The following is a 24461-nucleotide window of genomic DNA, read 5'->3' as shown; positions in this document are numbered from 1 at the left end:
GATTTTTGTTTTGTGTGTGCTTTGGCACTGCTAAATTATTTTCCCAACAAATTTGTAGCTTTCTTTGCAGTGTGCATTTCTTTTTGCATCTGAGAAATGCTCGTTGCAAAGAATTCCCGCCATTTGTATTAGAATTCGAGCCACATTATTGGCTAGTTCTAAATTATGCACACGTGGCGGCTAGTGATTGGCTTGCTAGCCGTATAAAAAGCTTGAGTGGTTTCCGCCCAAGTTGAAGGAGTCCACGAACACCAGGAGGAGGGATCTTCACACTGTGTGAAGATCTCCAAGCGCTGCGGAGCCTACCGGACCCAGCGCATTTCAAGCAGGCAACAGCCTCTAGCCTCTCCCCGTCACTGTTCGCAATCCTCGACATATCCCTTTCCCTGCGCGCAAAAGGATCCACGGAGCCTCAACCACTCTGTGGGAGAGACCCAAGCTTGTCGTAGTCCTCAAACGAGGATTTAATCGGAGCTGTGCCTGGAAAACTGTCCAGCCTACACCGCGACCATCTTCGGTGTAAGTAAACAATCTTTAAATCAACCACTACGCGTCCGTGACTAATTCTAGCGTGTCGCCTGTTTTCCCCAACCCCGCGTGCCTGGGCTGCTGGCCACAGCTCGTGCGCACAAAAGGGCCCCGGATCGCTCCCGGCCCACACATGGCAACGAGGATGGGATCAGGAGAGAACATGCTAGAGCTAGAATTGGTTGAGAACTGCCCTTGGCGCGGTGAAAAACGCCAAGTGAAAAGTTTTGAGGAACTGGAGGCGCATATCGCTTACCACCAGGCGGGCGGAACGGGTGAGAGATTTATCAGCGGACGCCTTTTGCTGAAGGGAGAAGAGGGAGCTTCTGAAGACGGAGCCCCGAGAGAGAGAAGTGTATTTGCTCCCTGCGGCGTTCGGGTGTATAATGAGCAACGAGCGGGTCCTGTTCAGGCCCCTCGATACTGTGTCCCTCGCCAGAGTCAATCCGGCGGGCGCAGCAAACCCTACCCTCACCCGGGAGTGTGCTCGATGCCTACGATATGCTTGGGAGAGTGAAGAGCTGGTGCCGATCGGCCGGTTCCCTCCCCTCATGGTGTCTAGATTAAGGGGTCGCGAGCTTCCATCCAAGCTCCGCGAAGATCTGGAGATGGAGGAAAGCGCCGCAGATGAGAGGGTGGCCCCGCGGTATGACAAGGGGGGAGAATTAAGTGCAACTTTCCATACAATTGCTGATTTAATGAATAAGAATTTAAGTTTAAAGGCCCAGCTGCGTATGGCTGTTCAGGCGGTCAAAGAAGCGGCTGAGAAAAGGGATCCTGAAACGCCAGCCCAAGATGGCGCCGAGCAAGAGGGAGACCGCGTGGAAGAACCGGAAAAGAAGGGTGGAGCTTCGGAGGAACCCGCGAGAGTTCGGTCAGCAACTCCGCCCATTGACGCAGCGTCATCTCCGGCAACCCCCCCTAGCGACGCGGCGACGCCTCTGCCGACCACGCCTTCCTGCCGACGAAAGAGAGAGTCAAGTGGAGGAGTGCATCCGCCCCTCCTGCCTGAAGCAGTAACAGCAGCAGTGACTCCCGCAGCAGCAGTTCAGCCTATAACAACATCAACTCCCGAAAAAGCAGCTTATCCTACAGCCGCGATAGACCAAGTAACTGATAAGCGAGATGTCGTCACGAGTCGTATTCGTGCTTGGATGAAATTACAACAGCTATACAAAGAATCTGAAATGGAGTCTGACGAGGCTATAGTCTCATGGCTGGAACTCATGTCCATGAAGTTTAAGCATGACTAACTGGCCTCTCCTTCGTCAATTGTCACGACTGCGTATCCTGATGGAGCCAAGATTATCTATTGATCGGGACCGTCGACACCCAACCGAGATTCAAGGCACAAGACATCATGAATCCGATCTTCCATCATTGCCATAGAGAACACCAGAAGAGCGATACATGTTTGGATTTCTCCTACAGCGTTCTGGACTCAATAAGCGGCAACTTCGGATTTTAGGGGACGCAGGTCAATGGCAATTGGCCTATGAGTTAGGTTTCCGTTATCTAGAAGAGCTAGACGATGGCTCCTCAACAATTTCATCTAGTTGAGTGTACAAGAGAGGGTAGTTTAGGGTGGTGAACACTTGTACTATAGTAAAGTTCCATGGAAACTTTGTAAACATGTTGAGATGTGTTAACCTATTTTTTTTTTTTAGAGTTTTTTGTTTACAGATCCGGAATTCAGAGTGCATGGTGAAGAGAAGCCCTGAGAAGGATAACATCATCGGAAGAAGTGAGGGCCTGACGTAAGACTTCGCCATAACACCCACTGAAACCCTGATCGTACAGTTTTGTTGTGAATCTGATTATGTGTTTATGTTGATTATTATGTAACTCAATCCCAGGACAGCAAATTTTATGTTTGTTTGTTTGTTTGTTTATCCATTTGACGACTCATGACAAAGCTCTAGATCACTTGAATGACAAGTGTACAGCATAATTTAGCTGTGCCTTCAGCAAGGGGGGATGTCACAACCCAAAGTTGTGATTTTTGTTTTGTGTGTGCTTTGGCACTGCTAAATTATTTTCCTGACAAATTTGTAGCTTTCTTTGCAGTGTACATTTCTTTCTGCATCTGAGAAATGCTCGTTGCAAAGAATTCCCGCCATTTGTATTAGAATTCGAGCCACATTATTGGCTAGTTCTAAATTATGCACACGTGGCGGCTAGTGATTGGCTTGCTAGCCGTATAAAAAGCTTGAGTGGTTTCCGCCCAAGTTGGAGGACTCCACGAACACCAGGAGGAGGGATCTTCACACTGTGTGAAGATCTCTAAGCACTGCGGAGCCTACTGGACCCAGCGCATTTCAAGCAGGCAACAGAGGTCTGATCAGCCTCTAGCCTCTCCCCGTCGCCATTCGCAATCCTCGATGTATCCCTTTCCCTGCGCGCAAAAGGATCCACGGAGCCTCAACCACTCCGTGGGAGAGACCCAAGCTTGTCGTAGTCCTCAAACGAGGATTTAATCAGAGCTGTGCCTGGAAAACTGTCCAGCCTACACCACGACCATCTTCGGTGTAAGTAAACAAATCTTTAAATCAACCACTACGCATCCGTGACTAATTCTAGCGCATTGCCTGTTTTCTCCGACCCCGCGTGCCCGGGCTGCTGGCCACAGCTCGCATGCACAAAAGGGCCCCGGATCGCTCCCGGCCCGCACAAGACTCAGAAAGGTAAGACAGAAAAAAAAAAACAAAAAAAAACAACAAGACCCAAACCCCAGACCAAAACTCCTGTTTCTAGGGGGAAAAGAAAGAATCTATTGATGGTTGGAAATAGTTCAAAACATTTAAAAAAACAAACAAACCCAGAAGCAAACAAGCTGCCTCTTCAAATATGTACAAAAACTATCCCTAGTACTTTATTAGAAGTACTATCATCAATATTGGCTATGTAGGTGCATGTGTCCATGCACTTTATAGTTTCTTCACTACATCTGTCCCTTGCTTCCCAGCTACTAGCACTTATTCACTGCTGGGGAGGGAGGCATACCACCCTGAAGACAGGACCCCAAATTCTTCCCCCATAGTGGTCATTTGTTTTTGCAATATCCACTGTGTACTCAAAACTCTAAGTTCAGAAAGCAGAGTATTTACATATATTTATCAATCATAAAAGTATAGAAAAAGAGCAGCAGACATAGTGATGTGATAGCAGAACATACATATATTTGACAAAAAAGGCCCGTGATAGCCAGGAAAATACTAATACAGAATGTGTTATTGCTAATGGGATATGCTGTCTGCTGAAGTCCTTATTTTACAGATGTTTTCAAAGTGGGGTAGGAAAGATGCATCAGATCTTAAGAATAAGAAAAAAATAAACTCAGTGGAACTTTGCTGTGGCAAGACAAAATTACATTTGGAACCCATAAGCCATGGTACTGTCTCTTAAAATGTGCTTTTCTTACAAGAATTAAATGTGCTGATTTTAACAGGAAGCAATCCCTACCTAGTATAGACCTTCTGCAGATTTCCTAGATCTTTAAAAGTCCAGAAGACAGCTGCCCCTCTAATGGAAGACTGTCTTCTAAGGGGAGAATCTATCTAATAGAATTTTTTACCACTTTGGTAACTCTCAGTATGAAAGCCAACATTACCATCACTAATGGTCTTATCATAATTAATTGTAGGAAGCACAGCTGAATCGTTTGGCAGAACAAATAGCAATAGGAACATATTATTCATAAAGACACTGCTTTCTCTTATACCACTATACTGAAAGGCTCTTCCTTTTTAGCAGGGTATGACTTGTATATAGTTAAGTATCAAAACAGTACTTTATTAGAATCTGAACAAATACAGATGTATTAAAAGAGATATATGCTGGAGTATGGAATCATCCCATCAATCATACAAGTTCCTAGAAAGAAAGGATTCAGGTATTAATGGCACATTTTCAGGTATTAATGGAGCATTACTCTAGATCGGGGGTGTCAAACACAGAATCATAAAAAGTTAGGGTTGGAAGGGACCTCAGGGGAAGGGGAGGATGGCATGTGGCCTGACACGGAGCTGGGGGGGCAGGGGGCACAGTACTGAACACAGAACTCCAGATGTGGCCTCACCAGTGCTGAATAGAGAGGAATAGTCACTTCCCTTGACCTACTGACAACACGCGTATCAATGCAGCCGAGTATGCCATTAGCTTTCTTCACAAGGGCACACTGCTGGCTCATATTCAGTTTATTGTCCACTGTAACCCCAAGGTCCTTTTCTCCAAAGCTGCTGCCAAACCAGTCAACCCCCAACCTGTACTTGTGCATGGGATTGCTCCATCCTAAGTGCACGACTTTGCACTTGTCCTTGTTGAACCTCATGACATTTCTTTTGGCCCAATCCTCCAGTTTGGCTAGGTTACTGTGAATCCTAGCCCTACCCTCCAGTGAATTTACTACTCCCCACATCTTTGTGTCATCTGCGAACTTGCCAAGGCTGCACTCTATGCCATCTTCCAGGTCGTTGATGAAAACTTTGAACAAAACTGGCCCCAGGCCTAACCCCCAGGGTACTCCACTTGATACTGGTTGTCTACTCTCTGACCCCTATGCTCCAGCCAGTTTTCTATCCACCTTATAGTCCATTCATCCAGCCCATTCTCGCAGGCAAGCTAAGGAAGTATGTTGTGGGAAACAGTATCAAAAGCCTTGCTAAAAATCAAGGTATACCATATCCACTGGTCTCCTCGCATCCACACAGCCAGTCATCACACATCATAGAACGTAATCAGGTTGGTCAGGCACGATTTGCCCCTGGTGAATCCATGTGGACTGTTCACCTTTTTCTCCTCCAAGTGTTTAGAAATAGATTCCTTGAGGATCTACTCCATGATTTTTCCAGGGATTGAGGCGAGGCTGACTGGTCAGTAGTTCCCTGGATCCTCCTTTTTCCCTTTTCTTAAATATGGACGCTGTTTGCCTTTTTCTAATCATCTGGGGCCTCTTCTGATCGCCCTGAGTTTTCCAAGATGATGGCCAATGGCTCTGCAATCCCATCAGCCAACTCCTTCAGCACCCTCAGGTGCATCCCATCCAGCTCCATGGGCTTGTACATGTCCAGCTTTTCTAACTAGTCCCTAACCTGTTCCTTCACCGCTGAGGGCTGCCCACCTCCTCCCCAAACTGTGCTGCCCAGTGCAATAGTTTGGGAGCTGACCTTGCCTGTGAAGACTGAGGCAAAAAAGGCACTGAGCACTTCAGCCTTTTCTGCATCCTCTGTCCCTAGGTTGTTTCCCCCATTCAGTAAGGGACCCACACTTTGTGCTCTTCCTCTCACTACCAACATAGTTGTAGAAGCCCTTCTTGTTACCCTTCACGTCCCTTGCTAGCTGCAACTCCAATTGCACTTTGGCCTTCCTGACTTCATCTCTGCATGCCCAAACATATTTGTCCAAGTTATTTGTCCAAATTTCCACTTCTTATGTTTCCTTTTTGTGATTTAGTTTACTAAAGCATTCCCTGCTAAGCCAAGCTGGACTTCTGCCATACTTGCTAGTCTTCCTGCATATCGGAATGGTTTGTTCCTGCACTCTCAGTTAAGTACCTCTGAAGTACAGCCACCTCTCCTGGACTGCTCTCCCCCACAGACTGGCTTCCCAAGGGATCCTGCCCATGAGTTCCTCAAGCAAGTCAAAGTCTGCTTTTCTGAAGTCCAAGGTCCTTACTCTGCTGCTCTCCATCCTTCCTTTCCTCAGGATCCTGAACTCAATCATCTTGCGATCACTGCTGCCCAAGTTGCCATCCACTAATACAATCCCCACCAATTCTTCCCTGTTTGTGAACAGCAGGTCAAGAAGAGCATAGCCCCTAGTTGACCACTCCACCACTTGCACCAGGAAGTTGTCCCCTACACTTTCCAAAAACTTCTTGGGTTGCCCTGCGCACTGCTGTATTGCCTCCCAGCAGATGTCAGGATGATTGAAGTCTCCCATGAGAACCAGGGCCTGTGATTGGGAAACTTCGACTGGCTGTTTGAAGAAAGACTCATCCACCACTTCCTCCTGGTCTAGTGGACTATAGCAGACCCCCACCATGGGCTGCATTTGGCCTATGAAGCCTCTTCATCCAGCACACTGGGCTATTTTTGGGCTACCAGACTTTGGGGGGCATGTTGCAAAATTCAGGGCCCTTCAGCCCTATTGATGACGGCCAAGCTTAGTTCACTGCTGCAGCCACCCCCAAACCCTCACTTTAGTCCTGGACCCCTGCCACTGCTGGACCCCAAATCCTAGACCCACTGTCATGACTGGACCCCTGCCCCTGAACCTACCACTACTACTACAGTGGCCACACCTGTAAATCCAGGCTGAATCTAGCCCACATGGAGTCCCAAGGTCCAGACCCCGCTTAGGGTCCGAAGTGAATTTGGCACTGCAGCACTAGCTCATTAATAACCATTTCCCAATAAGTAATGGCATTAAAATTGGTTACATAAATCCTTTATCAAAATATGTTGTGGAAATCATTGCTCTGCTCTAATGAAAGGACACATTAAAAAAAACCTCTTAGAATACAGTGTGCCTGTCTGAAAGTTTTAAGCACCAGTTCCAAACAGAACTAGAACTAAAGGCCCAAAGACCTGAAGGGAAACAAAAATGGGGTTGACAAAATCTTGAATCTGGCATGAGATGACAAATAAGCCATTTAGCTACACTCCAATGCCCCCTGGTGGCTATATATTTTGATATTTTACTGCTAGACTCCTAAAAGAACACTCCTTTGAAGGAACCTCATAATATTGACAAAACACAACTTTAATGAGCAGTTTCATCAGAAGACTGACATTTGAAACAAAAATCAAAAAACAGAACACCACACAACCTGATAACAGACAGCAGAAACTTTAATGATAAAAGGAACTTTAGCCTAGCCAAACTATCTTTCAGCAATCAGAATTAGAATACAGGGTTTTCCAAAGAAGAACTGATTTACTTTTTCTAACTTGCATTTTCTATCTAATGGTGAACACCATTAGTCCTTTTTCCCCCCCACAAACACCACCATTTCTAAACCAACCTCTCTTGGAACATATGAGAGCTTTCAAATACCAGCCTAGTTATCTGCATAGGCACTGAGATATATATTACCAGTAAACAGAGGGGGCCCTCCATGTCTACAGAAAAATAAAACCATTACACATGCAGGACATAGAAGGTAAGAAAACATGAATTACTAAGTTTATCAAAGCCCCGGCTACCAACTGTTTGTCTCAAATCTTGTAGTCTTTGCTTAGGCAAAACTCCTGTTTCGCTCTGATTTCATCAACAGTTCTGCTCAAGAAAGAGATCAAATCCTCTGCCATGACTAAATCATGCATTGTACAGCTGCCTGACAGGGACCTGCAAAGATGAATTATGAGATACTTCTGGTGGCTAGTCCAGTGGCCTAAATCAGTGACTCCTTAAGGCTCCTTTAGCCTATGCCGGAGACCACTTTTTTAGTCAGAAATTGCTGAAACAAGAGACACCGCAGCCTACTGCTCTTTTGCTTTTTCTTCTGATGATTCCCCATTTACCAAGAAAAGGCTTACATCACTTCTCACGGGTCAAGCCTGTTTGAAGGCAACTTTACACTTGAGGAACAGCAAACAGTTTCCCAAACCCAACCCAGGTTCTGGTCCCAAAAAACAAGCAGGGGCTTTGGCACATGTAGTATGGAATGTCCTCCCTATTTATTTTGTAAAATATAAAACCTGCTGCAGCTTTTAAATAGTATTTGCTATTTGCTTTCAACTCCTTTGAAATGCTGATGATTTATCCAAGGGCCCCAAGTGACACCCAATGGATAAAGGAAGCCATGAAAAGATCAATTTTATTGTTGTTCCATCTTGAAACCTTTACAACAGATAATACAAACCCAAAGGACATACAAGACCATAAGGCAGAGTGGCAACTCTTGCTTTTGACTGACAGTACCTGAATCTGGAAGAAACTGTACCTATCTGGGTACTTAACTAGTAAAAAAAATTATCACAAAGTCTGCTCTTGCCATAAATGGATCTGAATTCAAAAATATATTTTGTATGAAAAACTATTAGTATTTTTTGCAATAAGAAATTTCTAAGTGAAACAACCTGCACTATTTTGGAGATAATTGAAATGTCCTCCAAAGTTATACTTTTCAGTTTTTTGGTTTGTTTTTTTTTTTTTGGGGGGGGGGGAGGATTAAAATAGATTTTTGATGAGCTCTATCATCTACCTGGTACCATAACTGCCCTAATCAGGTACAGTCTCCTGCAAGTTCTTAACAGCACTGTATATAATGATAGCTGTCTGATGACTAAATATTCATTCCTAGGGGAAAATTCTTTTCCTAGAGCAGTGATTCTCAGCCAGGGTACCATACGGTGTTAAGAGATAAACAGATAAGCACAGGCTCATCTTTATCCTTGCCTGGCCAGTCCTCCACCCCCACTTAATTACTGTAATACATAAATACGTTTTTGAAACTGGGTTCCACTTAATTCACAAAAGTTATGGAGATCTGCTTGAAGTCCAAAAAAGGTTGACAACCACTGCTCTAGAGACTGTAAGCATGCTATTATCTGCATGCTAGATTAACAAATCCAGATCAAATAAATTTAATTTCAGTCAGGCATTTTGTAATTAATAAACCTTTATGTTACAGGTTTAAGAATACCTGTAAGGAAAACAGGGCACAATAATCTGGCTGTCACTGGGGTCCAAAGGAGTCCTGTGTGGAACAGCCTGCTGCTACTCTACTGCCATCTTCACTTAAGGGCCAGGAACAGAAGTTACACATAAACCGGTTTAAGTGATCAGAAACTGGTTTAAACCTGTAACAGAACAGAAGCTTAGTGCACATAAACCAGTTTCAAAATGAAAATGGTTAAAACTGGTTCAAGATAAACATGATTGATGTAGTATCAGAATTAACTGATTTAGGTCAAATTTCTGTCCCAGACCCCTTCCTAGTTTAAGTTAAATCAGAGTCCCCCAGCATCCCAGCATGCTTTTCAGCCTTGGGCTGGCCTACGCTGTTTGCTTCAGAGAGCAGGGCTGGCCCCACCCCTCTGCTCCTTAGCTGGAGCAGTAAGGGCTGGCTCACTGGCCTCACTGGGTGGCTCACTCCCCTCCCCCCCCACCCCCAGGCAAACCCCAGCTGGGGTAGCGGGCCTAGAGACGGGGATTCAACTCACCTTCCCTCAAGTACAGAGCTGCCCTGCTCTGCTAAAACTTAGAGCTAGCTGGGACTGTGGACTACAAATCCCAGAGGCACCTGAAAGCAGGAAGAGGAAGTGACAAGCAACCCTGAGAGTCCTGCTGCTGTGATTGTGAACTGGAAATCCCAGAGACCTCAGGCCAGCAGGAAAAGTAAGCAAACACACAGTCCAGGCTGCATTTATAGTTCTTCCATTCATAATTTTTCAGAGAAAGTACTATTCTTGTTCAAGCTTTAATTAATTTAATGCTGTTCCCCCCCTCCCCCCACCAGGCAGAGCACAGGCTGGGGCCTGGCCACGCCCCCTCCATTCCAGGAAGGAGAGGGGAAAAAAGTCTTCCAGGGCTCTCTTCCCTTTGGCAGTGGCTGGCAGGTGTGCCATGCTCTGGTGCCCCCTGGCTTCTGACTTGAGCCACTGCAGTCATGTGGCTGCATTTTCAGAATCAAAAGTGAATGTGTGTTCATGTGCTCATCAGTTCAATCTCTGCAGTTTAGACTAGCCTGCAAAGACTAAATCAATTCAGCCTCAGGGTTTTTGACTCTCTGTACTTAGCCAGGTGTGGATACCTCTTGATTACTTCTCTGCAAGAACCAGTTATGGGCTTAGGGGGAAAAAAATCTGATGATACTAGTCCCAGTTCTGCAAGGTTTTAGCCCCCGCTTGGAAGGAGGAGATGCCCTTACCTCCAAAGGAAGTTGAGGGAAGTTAGAATATGACAGGGTTGTGGTCTTCAAAACAACAAGTTTAGTATCATTTCTCAAACACTTAAAAAGAGTGGGCAGCAAATGTTTACAAATACAAACTTCTTATTAGGATTTAATGTGTGTCAACTCTGCTTCCATCACAGTCCTGCAATAAACATTTGTTTAGGATTAAAATAATAAAGGATCCTTAATTACCTATTTATATTAGACATTGCTGCAAATTATTTACCCAACTAACAAATATTAAATGTGTTGCTTATTTCTGTGCATTAAAAGGCCTACTTTCAGATTGCCTTAGTGGCAACACTATCTGCAGCTGAGTTTTGGGGGTACGATACTCAAACTGGTCAACACTTGTTCAACTCTACTTCAACTGAAATCTATGGACTTTCAATCAGCCTTTTTACCAGATGTGCTTCTTGGCAATTAATTTTCCCCACCAGTTTAACCATTTGTAAAACTGAGCCCACAATTTCTGAACAACTATGCATGTGAATACCATTAGTCAAGTAAATGACAGGCATATGCTTTAAAATGGAAAGATGTAACTTTTCAAAAAGTTACCAACAAGAAGTTTCAAATGAAAGGTAAGTGTCATTTCAATGAACTGGCATATGTAATATGCATTACAGTTTTGGGGTTTCTTTTTTGTTTGCTTGTTTTTTGCAAAATAATCTGTGGCCCTCCTCCAATGTTCAGTTTCCTATAGAACCAGACTAACTTAAAAGCAAATCCTGAGCCCTGAAGGTATTACAAATGCCTTCAGCATGGATTTACAGAATTCAATCTTCTAAAGGTTGTAATACATGTTACATTTGGAGAATCTTTCTACGTGCAAAGGAGAGATTTCCAAAAATATATGAGATGCAAACAATTTTAAATAGTTTACTGCAACCAGTCAACACAAGCTCTAGGATCTTAGCTGAAAAGCAAGCCAGAGGATATCAGTGAATTTACCAATGCAAACAATTTTAGCTGAGCATTTCTGAATAGGAAGAAAGCAAGTTGTGTTTTTATATTTGTCATTAGAATTCTGACAATTTTATACGCTGCCAAAACATTTGTAAAAGATTAGATGAGTGAAGATTAACAAAAATCACACAATTATGCACAGTGATTTAATTTTATATTTTATTCAGATTTCCCATGCGTTACCAATTTATCAAAAGCCTAGCAAGTAATACTTTTTTGTTTTTTATTATTATTATTTTTAAGTAGTAAATGGCCTGAATTTTCAGAAAAACATCTGGCAGCTATTATGGGTCATTTTCCCTTAAACGTTCAAGCACAGTATATAGAACAAGAGCTTCAAGGATTTTGCTGCAATCATTTCAATGAATCATGTGGGGAGGAATATACACATCACCATCACTTAAAATTCAATGAATTAGGGCAAATGTAGTTAGACTATGAAAGAACAAGGGCTCAAAAGATGCTGTTAGAACAGGATAGGCTCTATTGTAGTTCATTGCATTAACAGCAGCAAAACCCTTGAGAATATTCCAGACCTTGTCAACACAGAATGCTTTGATGAATGGTATAAACAGGAGATAAAATAATCACTCACTAGCTTACAAGCATTGAAGTAGAGCTATTAAAGATTTTTAGTCTGCATTATGACAATGGTGCAGCTATGCTTAGCAAATAAAGCATCATCTGAGCTTAAAATGGTCTGACTTCCAGAATCCACATGTCCAGCTCATTTCACGGAGTTCTACCACCTCTGAATAACCAAAGCACTCCCCACCCCCCCTTCACACTGTATTACCCTATAGCACATAAGTGAGAATAGCAAGTGTGAAGGTTTTGGACATTAAAAGTACCAGCACTTAGAAAATTGCTTGTATATCAAAGTAGCAGTCAATTTCTGTAGTCTTTGTAATTGGCTAATGATATGACAGAGATCTTCAACTATGAAAACCACCCAACCAAATGAAACTATAATGTGTCAGGCCAAGTTGAAGAAAATAAATAGGAAGAAGTTAATTTGAGTCAGTATATTTATGTTCTGTCCTTAGGGAATTCTGCTTTTTCACAGACCACCGGACTGAGACAGCCACCTCCCATTAGATGGACTGCCCAAGAATATTTAAATAACATCCATCAGTCACCAGGGACCTGAGCCAGATTCAAACTCATAAGATAGCAGTGAATGTTGAGGTGACAGAAAGTGAATGCAGAACAAGTATCTGTAAAAACTGATTTCCATTTCTTGATACTAAGATAACCAATACCTTTGCCAAGTTTCCCAATATGATGATTTTTTAACATGAAAAGGAGTAATTTAAGGTCTCTCTGAGATCTTATCAAATGAAAAGGATGATGGAGAGAATGGAAATAGTCCATTCCTTATATCAATATATCTACTTTTAAGTCAATCTTCAATATACAATTCATTTTGGAACATTATTAACAATGTTATCAGCATTTCAGTAAGAAAAAGAATGCCTTGTGGCCCAGTGCTGTCAGCAAAATCTCTCTCATCTTCAGCTTTAATCTCAGGATTATTTCAGATGAATGCACTACAGACTTCTTTTTTTATACACTGAAGCTCAAAACCTTTTAGGGAAAGGCTTTTAAGCCAGGACATACTTTCCTCATGCAGGCCACTATTTACAGATGTTGATACCTGTTCTGGATGAAAACTTATTGGTAGCCTTCTGAACTGGGCACAACTTTTTATTGACCCATCTAGGAGCACCTGTATTTTAAAAAGCTGAATCCAGAGAATTTCTTATTAAAAAATGATTGTGTCATAGCACTGTCAGGTGTAGTAATCAATAGCACCTATATTTGTATCCATGTATAGTCTCAAGACACATTAGCTTTTACTAATGCCACATTAGCCAGCGAGTAGATTGGTCAAAATCTTTTCATGAAAAGCAAGAATGGGATCATGCTGTATATGAGAGAGCCCATTTTCAACTGTATTGGGAACATTTACAATTTCTTTATATCCAACATGCAAAACAGATCTTTACAAAAGTTACTTATGATTGAGTTCACGTTCTCTTTTGTAGACACACATGAAGTTAAGGTAGAGCATATGATCTTGATCCAGCTTGTATTCTTTTCTGGTTATATAGTATAAAAATATTTATCTTCACTCTAATTTTCAAGCTATTTCTTGTCATTAGGGCACGGTAAAACAAACCATGTGCAGGTCTCACTGAAGCACTGATCAGTACATGCACTGCTCAGATAAAAGCTCTGCTAAAGTAAGGAGCAACACAGACTCCACAGGAGATGTGACTGATGAACAAAATACTTACAGAAGCTGAGACTGGAATACGCATACACAATTACATTGTGCAGATTCATCACAAGGATAACTCCCAAGACTGATACTAAATAATCTATAAGTAGAAACCTACTCAATTAGTGATTGCATGGAAATCGCAAAATCAGGCATTGTCCATGAAAATAAGGCAATGTCCGTGAAATCTGAGAAAAACAAACCTTACTGAAAATAAAATGCTGGGTTCCCAGTGGGAGCCCCTTCCCTTAGTCACTGATTGGCTGAGAGGGCTGCCTGTCATGTGGCTCCATCAGTTTCCACCAATGAGCAGCATGGGGCAGGGCCATATAACAGGCAGCCCTCTCAACCAATCAGCAGCAAGGGATGGGGCTGCATGACAAAAAGCCCATTGGCCAGAGGCATGGGGAGGCCTGGCTATCCTTAGCTGCAAAAATGGTGGCTGGCCCTGCTATCTGCCCATGAAATTGGCAGCCTGCCTCCTTGATTTGATAAATGGAGGCAGAGTGTTAGGGGAAAAAATGGACAAAATTATTCCAGTATGAAAAATCATCTGGAAAGAAGAATGGAAAGAAAACTAAAACAATAATTTTTACTAAGTCAAAATTAGTGATACTTTATATTTTTAAAATGCAGATTGATAAATCTGATTTAAATTTGCATGAAATATACTCTGTCAATATTACCAGCATACCTTGTAAGAACTGTAACTGACCTCTGCATCCAGGACTATCCTCAAGATTTTTCTTAAAGCTTATAACTCCTTAAAGTGAAAGCAGTGTTCCCCTTCCTTGCAAATTTAGAACTAGTGCATGAGGGTTTGTTTGTGCCCGCTTTCCTTTTGGTGTCAAAGAAAGAAATACCCCTTCAAAAACTAAAATTAAGTCACAGGAGAGAAAGTGTGTTCTGTCAATGAAAGCCCAAGGGCTTAAACCTTGGATCTCTTGTCCTCCAAGGGTTCCCCTGGGATAGATAAGTCCCATTTCTTTCCTTAAAAGTTTTGCAATACAAGCCAGTGCAAGGCAGCAAGCTCTCCAAATCCACTTTTCTTGCCCATCTTGAAATATTATTTCTTTTATTACAAATAGTAAAATGGAAAGCATTCTACATTTTCTAGCTCAGGTACAGTAACACCTTCCAAATCTTAGGGATGTGTTCTGAAAAACATCTGCGTACTAGTGGCAACAGATGTTGTCATTATGATAATTAAAATGCAATGGAAATATAAATAATCTAGCAAGTCATAAAAGGAGCATGTTTGTAAATGCTGTTGCACTGACTGCTCAACAGAAGCAGATGAGAGAAGACAGCATGCTACAGGGCAAGAGAAGAGAGCACTATTAAGAGAGAGTACAAAAAAAGAGTTGAGATGTCAGAACCAAAAACAGAACAGTGACTACTTTATACACAAACATAAATGTATGTACATAAAGAGTCCACCATGGGAACGATGCTCAGATAGTAACATCTAAACTAAGAGAAAACTAGAAAGGAAGGTGTGTGCCTAGTGCATCCATGAAATACTAAAATTCAGCACTTTGCCAAAGGTGCCTATGCCTACAGATTTCTATGAAACCACCATAAGAAAGCAAAGCTGACTTAAGTGACATTCCGCATTGAGTGACTGACAATAAGGCAGAAGCATCAATAGACTCCTAGAGGTAGATCCTCCTCCCCAGAGAAACAAGCCACTTCAAGAAAAATGTCTGATAACCAGATGTGGCCAGTTGATAAGTCATTTGGGGACTGAAATTACAGGGTTTAATAGATATAAAGCAGAAATAATCCCCTTAGCTCTTCGGGCTGGGTCACTATAACCTCCACGAGAAGGGTGAAATTCTGGCCCCATTAAAAACTATAACAAAAATCCCACCCTCAATGTATCCATCTGTGATGACTGTTAGCTCTTTGTGGTTTTTAAATGCCATTAGATCCTATTTTATTTAATTATGTTTTTTAAAAGCAAGCTGCAATCATATCCATGATTTTGAGAAGCAGTGGTGCCATCAGGTTGGGCTTTGTTGCTGGATCACTTTGGGGAAGCAAAAGATACTTCTAACATCCTGGTTAAATAAGGCTGACTTTTATTTAGCTTCAAATTTCTGCCCGTGTCATTTTGGGAGTGTCTGTGTGGAGCCAATCCCCCACTGGCAGCAGGATGCCACGCTGTATATCATGGGGTGCCAAATTGTGGTTCATTCAGGATACTACTCAACTAAAAGACCACTCTAGCTTCTCTCTTTCCTTCCCAAAACATTCTCTGATAGCTCCCACGATTGCTCATCTTCTTTAAAATCAGTTTAGCAACAATGAATTCTGAAATTTAAAGCCACACAAAAGCAGTTTGTGTAATATTGCTGTCCAAATATAAAAACACAGTTATGTGAAATAGGACATAATGGTATTTAGAAACCACAGGCAACTCACGCGCATCACAGATGGAAACATCCGATGTGTTACCCTGGCCTTATTGGAACTCCAATGGGAGTTTTTGCTATAGTCTTCAATGAAGCCAGGATTTCAGTGTACCTGCATAGTCCCTAGTTCAGAGCTGCTCATCCTCAGAGCAAATCAGGCTGCACAGGACCCTGTGCAAAGATCCAAGACAGCCAAGGTCAAGGCATAATGGAGCTCTGTTCCACCATGCCTTTCCTCTGCCTGCTAGGCCCCTCCTGAACCACCCTCTCCTTCCCCTGGTAAAGGAACTGCCTTCTCCATGTGATCACTGGCATGATCATCCATTTGCTGAACAGGTATTTTCCCCCAGCCTTCTCCAGCCACTTTGAAAATGCAGCTCCACAGGGTATAGCCACCTAACCCAGATAGACAAACTGCAAAATTACTGAGGTTTTTTTCCTGCTCCTATAGATGTCATATAGCTCCATCTACACCAACATTGTCATTTCCATGGTAACTAAAGTATTTCAGAAAATGCAGGCTCAAAGATTGAGCAATAAGCAAAACTAAAAAATATTTGGTGCAACTGGAAAGAGAACACCCTACATGAGGGACAAACAGTCCTCCCTGTCCTATGCCTGCTTCCATGAAGTCTTCTGAACCTTCAGACTTGGACTGCTGAACCTCCACTCTCCCCCTCTCCAACTTCTGATTACAGATGGAAACCAAGTAAAATACTGTGTCATTTTGTTTCAACAAATACAAAAAAAAAAAGAATCCATTGGTTATAATCAATTTTCCCTTTAAGGCTGAAAGCAACCAAAACAAAATTCTGTATGGGTTCATCCTCACATGAATGGAATTTGAGAGATTCATATACCCCATAAAAAACAACTAGTTTCATGTAGCTTTTCTCATAGTCAAAAGGAACATGAATACATGACAATCAGTGAAAATATTGTTCTACATCTTTAGATATTATACATACTATGTAGTAACAAACAGAAAATGAATACTATTTCCCAATGTCCAGCGGTAAGCTAGAAGAGATTCATTCACCTCTTCAAAAGCCAGTATTCATTAGTTTTACAAACATTTCCTTTCATAGAAAATGTGTTCAGTCACTTCTTATTCCTAAATAAGATCAACCCAGTGTCATTATGATCCAAAAATATATTTAAAAGTATTTTTGTATGGTTAGTCTCATAAAAAGAAATAAGCGTGTTAAAAAAAAAAAATCAATCAAGGGGCTTCACTGAAAAATAGGGTGAATAATGAGTTTTAAAAGAAAAAGAAAGAACACAAGTAATTCCTCAAATATTCATCTGAGCACAGATGAAAATTGTTTTAGGTTTTCTTTCTTACTGTCCTTTCTTCCCCTGCTTTGAAAGGTTGCTAAAGGAATGGTTCTCCATAAGGTCAAGCAGTAGATACCCTGCTGGGTATTTTAATACAGCCAAACAACACTCTAAATTAATTCTTCTTGGTTCTGTCCTTAACTGGAGATCATTAGCGCTTTGAGATGCCATTTTTTCTGCATATTTGATGTAATATTAAAGGGGAAGAAGACAGACCAATACTAAAATGCCACACAGTCAAATGAAAATTCCAGAAAATAATCCCTGGTGGGGAGAGAATATGCCCAACAGAGAAGAGTGATGCTTCTCATAAGGCAAATCTTTCAGGCAGATAAAAAAGCATTTAAAACCCACAAACTTGAACATAGTTTCAAGCACAGCAATCAAGCTTCCAAATTATAATTAAACACAAGCCATTAGGAACTACATAAAAGAAAACCCTTTCAACATGTTTCTCATTTTTATATACTTACTGCCTTAAAGCTTTGTAAATGAGAGAAATCTTGGTATATCAGTATGTCATTATCAGACTCCTGCAAAATTATTAAACATATTCATGCACTATGAAGTAGATTCTTAAAGTGTTGCAAACTACTTAGTGGTCTCACTCAGTTTTCTAGTGGACCATATTCACATTCCTAAACCTACTACCACCCACCATTGGCATTAAATGGCCCCTTTGTAACCAGTCTCGACACAGACCACAAAAATTTTGAAGGGACGTTGAAAACATTACCAAAACAGCAGTTTAGAACTTGTGTCTGTAGGTAAAATTTGGAAAATGTGGATGCAGAAAAGTTCACTCCTCCTGTATTTTCTTCCAAATAGAAGGCTTCAGTTTCCCAGCCTGACAACCTGGCCTCTTTCAACTGCATCAGAGTAGTGGAACAGTATACATATAGTCTCTGAATTTCTGAATAGCAATACAAAGCTGAAGAACATAAGAAAGCTGCCCAACAAATTGCAACTTGTGGACCTTTTTCAGATCATGTGCAAACATTCTCAAGTGCCTGCATAAACTGAGGAAGGGCAAAACTCTATTACCAAGAAAGGCGATTTACAGTTGAAATAGTATGGACCACTTCCATTCTGTCAGGGTAGCACTACATAAATTCAAATTTATAGTAGGAAAAACCTAGATTTCAAATGAACGTATAGTGCATATACAGCAGGGATTTTTTCCCCTCACTCATTTGAACTAAGATGTCTCCAAGAGTGCAAGAGGGGAAGCAAAAGCCCCTCTAGCACGTCCCAGACCCCTGCCCAATGGACCCCGATACTTACCACAGGGGTCAAGATGAGAGGCAGCCAGGAAGAAACGCCGACACAGGCTCAGCAGTTCCAGAGCTGCCTGAGCGTGCAAATCGGTGAACAGCAGGGGCGTGGCTCTGGAGAGCAGCCGGGAACAAAAAGCAGCCAGGAACACAGCTGCAGGGCCAGGCAGAGAAGAGCGGGACGCCAGCTGGGAGACACCAGCTGCAGAGCCAGGAAGCACAAGCCCGAAGTGCAGAAAAACAGAGCTGAATGTCTGCAGGAGGATTCCAGCAGACGGAAATAAGAGCACAAGCCTCGGGAACAGAGGAATACCGAAGAGCGCAGTCACAGCCCCAGTAGGGAGCCCAGGTACTGCGGCAGGGAGTGGCAGCAGGGAACTGCTAGCACTCTTGGGCAGCATGGCAGGAACCAAGGCGCAGGTGGCTAAGAAGCCCTGCATAGGAATGACAAGCTCCACCAGTTGGTGGGAACAGGAAAACCAACTACAGGTCAGCCGGGTCCAGGGGAGGTCACACTGGGAAGACTGACCAAGGTTGGGCATGGGGCAACTGCCCATCCCCGCAACTACTACGAGGGAAAGGACAGATGAGTTTCCCCACCCCTGGGTGACCAAGTGGGCACTGGGAGATGGAATCACTGGACACTTTCACTTGAGCTCTTCTTAGTTACAGTTAGCCCCAAGCTGGGGGCAGGTTTAGTTGCCTGAGAGCTGGCCTAAAGTTGAGGGACCGACATGGGGAAGATTTGCCAGCCAAGAAAACTGGACCCATCTTGAGGCAGGAAGCATGGATGAGACAAGATCATCCAGGGGAAGACCTGCAGGATGCAGCATTTGCCCAAGCCGTGGATGTGGTAAGGGTGGGGTAAAGGGGAGGTTGGAGCCCCATGAAGAAAAACCAGGGTCAAGACCCCTTAACCTTGGGGCCACCTACAGGGAACTGCCTCCCCAATTATGAACATCAAAGATGTGGCAGGGGAGTAGGAGCAGCACCCAAACCATCCAGGTGGCACCAGAGCCCGATCTCACCCTGATGTCACTAGGGGGCAAGGCACCTGTCAAGAAGAGGCCAAAGCCCTACAACACATACGAGCAACAAACTGGTTCCCTGGCCGGGAATACAGAACCCACCCCAGGGCCAAGCACAGGCAGGGCCCCTGGCAGGGATGGAAACCATGCAGCAGACCCTGAACCTTGTTGCGCAAATTCTGCAGCAGCAGCAGGTGAACAGACAGATGGCACTAGATGAACAGATAATGAAACAGCAAGAGCTGATGAGTCGGAACATGGTAGTTCTTAGAATCCTGAAGATGATGGCCGAAGATGACCCAGAAGCATTTTTGGAGAGCTTTGAACAGGCCACCATGGCCACGGGCCTGGACAAGTCCAGCTGGGCAGCGAAGGTCAGAGTGTTGTTGGTAGGCCCCATACAGGCAGCTTACAGGGCTCCATCATGCCTCGCAGCACAAGACTATGACCATGTGAAAGAACAGATCCTATACAGCCTAGATATTACTCCTGAGAATTACCAGCAGATGTTCTGCGCACGAAAGAAAAAGGAAGATAAGACCCCCTGGGTCCTCCTCCAGAAATTAACAGACCTCCAGGAACGATGGATCCAACCAACCCGGGCAGCCTGGGAAGAGATCATGGATGCTTTCCTGTTAGAACAGTTCCTTGTGGACCTGGAACAAAATACCCAGAGGTGGGTGCGGCGACATCATCCCAAAACATCTCAAGAGGCTCTCCAGTTGGCAGAAGGCTTTGACTGTGCCCAGAACGAGATACCCCAGGACAAGCCAGGGACACTCATGAGCACTAAACCCAATAAGAGGCGAGGGGACCAGGAAGGTAGAACCCCCACCCAAGTCCTGCTGTCGGGGTCAACATGTTTCCACTGTGGAAAAAAGGGCCATTTCTCACAGGAGTGAACAATGAACCCACGGCTCATGGCCCCGGAACCAGATGGACAAAGAGACAGCCGAGGCAACTGTCCCACGCTACAAGAGTCATCCCCTGTGGAAATGATGGACTGCAGCCTGGGTAATACAGAAGAAACCATCCAACAAGACAAGCCCATGGTGATAGCCACGGTGGCGGGGCAGGCAGTCCGCGCTATCCTAGATATGGGGTGCGGACAGACGCTGGTCAAAGCCAGGCTGGTATCATGAGAGGAAGGAACAAGGGTCAGCCCCATCAAGATGCTTTGCCTGCATGTGCAGACCTCTGTCTACCCCAGGCAGAAGTTCCAGGTGACCATGGAAGGGGTCACAAGGGAGATGCCAGTGGGGATAGCATTGGACCTACCCTACCAAACGATCCTAGGCCAGGATTGGCCAGAGATCTATGAGGTTCTGGAGAGCGAATAAGCCCGGGGAGGCTGGCACTAGGGGCTAGTGGGGGAAGAAGCTCCTAAAGACCAAAGTGAGGAAGAAGGGGCCCTTTGGGATCTTGAGTCCATCACCAATGGAACCCAGTTTAGGGAGGCCCAGCACAAAAAGCCAGTGTTCCAGGCCATCTGGGAGATGGAAATTGCCAGGCAAGACCAGCAAGTGGTGCAGCTGGAACTTTGTGATCAGCTACCCCACCCACTGCGAGATGAGGAGAGGAGAGGGCTACTATACCATATTACAAGGGGACGGGGAGGGATGGAGCAGGTAGCCCAGCTCCTAGTGCCCCAAACATACAAGATGAACCTGTTATGACTGGCCCATATCAACCCAAACAATAAGGGACCCTTCGGGCATCAGAGCCGGGGGGCATCAAAGGCACCAGTCACAGGGCTCAAGTGCCTATATACTAATGCTAGGAGCATGGGGAGCAAGCAGGATGAACTAGCACTCCTGCTTGCAGAAAACACCTACAACTTAGTAGGGTTAATAGAAACCTGGTAGGATTCTTCCCATGACTGGGCAGTACATATTGAGGGTTATAAACTGTACAGAAAGGACAGGGTGTGGAACAAAGGGGGAGGGGTCACGCTCTATGAGCAATATACATCGACCCTTATCAAGACGGAATCAAAGAACAAGAAAGTAGAAGGATTGTGGGTTGTTACATGGGGGTCAAGGAGAAAGGGATTTGGTGGTAGGGGTCTGCTACAGACCCCCACACCAAGGGGAAGAGCTAGATTTGGGGCTCCTGAAGCAGCTCTCAGAGACCATAAAAACTAAGGAGGAGGTAGTCATGGGGGACCTAAACTACCCAGACATCTGCTGGGAGACACAGACAGCAAAGTCCCACTGTTCACGCAGGTTCCTATCCTGTGTACAGGACCTCCACCTCACGCAGGGGGTACATGGTCCCACTAGGGGGAATGCCTTACTGGATCTGGTATTGGCAATGGGGGATGACATGGTAGGGGACCTACAGATCGGTGGTCACCTGGGGGACAGTGATCAAATAACAGAATTCATCATAAGATGTCGAGTGGGTAAGGTAACTAGTAGGGTGAAAGTGCTAGACTTTAGGAAAGCTGATTTCAATGAACTCAGGCGATTAGTCAAGGACGCACTGCAGAGTAGGAGTTTTGAAGTGATGGGAGCCCAAGAAGGGTCGCTGTGCCTTAAGGAAATGATCCTTCAGGCACAGAGGGAAATGATCCCGATGCGAGGAAAAAGAGGGAAAGGGGCCAGAAATCTTCCCTGGCTGACCAGAGAAATCCAGAGCAGCCTACAGGCTAAAAGGGGAGCATATAAAAAGTGGAAACAGGGAGAGATTACCAAAGAGAAGTATACCTCCTCTGCTCACGCTTGTAGGGAGGCAGTTAGACGGGCCAAAGCTACCATGGAGCTGAGGATGGCATCCCAAGTTAAGGATAACAAAAAATTGTTTTTCAGCTATATAGGGAGTAAAAGAAAGGCCCAGGGAGGAATAGGACCTCTACTAAATGGGCAGAAGCAATTGGTGATGGACAGGGGGAACAAGGCTGAACTCCTCAATGAGTTCTTTGCCTCAGTGTTCCTAAGTAAGGGACAAGACAAGTCTCTCACTGGGATTGTAGAGAGGCAGCAGCAGGGCGCCAGACTACCGTGCGTAGACACTGAGATGGTGCAGAGTCACTTGGAGGAACTGGATGCGTTTAAGTCAGCAGGCCTGGATGAGCTCCATCCGAGGGTACTGAAGGCACTGGCTGATGTCATTGCCCACTGGCGGGAATATTTGAACACTCGTGGTGCACAGGCCAGGTCCCGGAGGACTGGAAAAGGGCCAATGTGGTCCCCATTTTCAAGAAGGGGAGGAAGGAGGACCTGGGCAACTATAGGCCAGTCAGTCTCACCTCCATCCTTGGCAAAGCCTTTGAAAAAATTATCAAGGCTCACATTTGCGAGAGCCTGGCAGGACAAATTATGCTGAGGGGACACCAGCACGGGTTCGTAGCAGGTAGATCATGCCTGACTAATCTAGTCTCTTTTTATGACCAGGTTACAAACGCCTGGACGCAGAAGTAGGGGTTGACGTCATATACTTAGACTTCAGGAAGGCCTTTGATACGGTATCCCACCCCATACCGGTGAACAAGTTAAGAGGCTGTGACTTGGATGACTACACGGTCCGGTGGGTGACGAATTGGCTAGAGGGTTGCACCCGGAGAGTTGTAGTGGATGGGTCGGTATCGACCTGGAAGGGTGTGGGCAGTGGAGTCCCACAGGGCTTGGTCCTAGGACCGATATTCTTCAATGTCTTCATCAGCGACTTGGACGAGGGTGTGAGGTGTACTCTGTCCAAGTTTGTGGATGACACAAAAATGTGGGGAGAAGTAGACATGCCGAAGGGCAGGGAACAACTACAAGCAGACCTGGACAGGTTGGACAAATGGGCAGAAAACAACAGAATGCAATTCAACAAGGAGAAATGCAAAGTGCTGCACCTAGGGAGAAAAAATGTCCAGCATACCTACAGCCTAGGAAATGACCTGCTTGGTGGCACGGAAGTGGAAAGGGATCTTGGAGTCCTAGTGGACTCCAAGATGAACATGAGTCGTCAGTGTGACGAAGCCATCAGAAAAGCCAATGGCACTTTATCATGCATCAGCAGATGCATGACGAACAGATCCAAGGAGGTGATACTTCCCCTCTATCGGGCGCTGGTCAGACTGCAGTTGGAATACTGCGTTCAATTTTGGGCGCCACACTTCAAGAGAGATGTGGATAACCTGGAGAGGGTCCAGAGAAGGGCCACTTGTATGGTGAAGGGTTTGCAGGCCAAGCCCTATGAGGAGAGACTGGGGCACCTGGACCTCTTCAGCCTCCGCAAGAGAAGGTTGAGAGGTAACCTTGTGGCTGCCTGTAAGTTCATCACGGGGGCACAGAAGGGAATTGGTGAGGTTTTATTCACCAAGGCGCCCCTGGGGGTTACAAGAAATAATGGCCACAAGCTAGCAGAGAGCAGATTTAGACTAGACATTAGGAAGAACTTCTTCAGAGTTCGAGTGGCCAAGGTCTGGAATGGGCTCCCAAGAGAGGTGGTGCTCTCCCCTACCCTGGGGGTCTTCAAGAGGAGGTTAGATAGGCATCTAGCTGGGGTCATCTAGACCCAGCACTCTTTCCTGCCTATGCAGGGGGTCGGACTCGATGATCTATTGAGGTCCCTTCCAATCCTAGCATCTATGAATCTATGAACCCCCTTGGGGGACATCTGGGCCTTGAGAAAATGGAAACCAGGTTGATGGGAAGATTCTTTTGGCCACGTCTACCGAGATGTAGAGCAATTCTGTGCCACCTGCCCGGAATGCCAGCAGGTAAGCCTAAAGAA

At 44.5% G+C, this 24461-nt stretch overlaps 1 protein-coding gene and 1 long non-coding RNA gene across 2 annotated transcripts in view; one reads left to right on the top strand and one right to left on the bottom strand.

Moving 5' to 3' along the window:
- The window catches only part of LOC132251158 (uncharacterized), a 47463-nt gene extending 44382 nt beyond the window's left edge, over positions 1 to 3081 (top strand). Inside the window, exon 3 of the long non-coding RNA XR_009463029.1 lies at positions 2196 to 3081. This is a non-coding gene — a long non-coding RNA (uncharacterized LOC132251158). The remainder of the gene's footprint in view (positions 1 to 2195) is intronic.
- GRID1 (glutamate ionotropic receptor delta type subunit 1) overlaps positions 1 to 24461 on the bottom strand; it is a 1166358-nt gene that overhangs the window by 1128604 nt on the left and 13293 nt on the right. The gene's annotated exons all lie outside the window — the stretch shown is intronic.

This window comes from Alligator mississippiensis, chromosome 6, assembly GCF_030867095.1.
Source record: "Alligator mississippiensis isolate rAllMis1 chromosome 6, rAllMis1, whole genome shotgun sequence".
In the NCBI taxonomy this organism is placed as follows: domain Eukaryota; kingdom Metazoa; phylum Chordata; order Crocodylia; family Alligatoridae; genus Alligator; species Alligator mississippiensis.
This window is presented reverse-complemented; position numbering and strand designations above follow the sequence as displayed.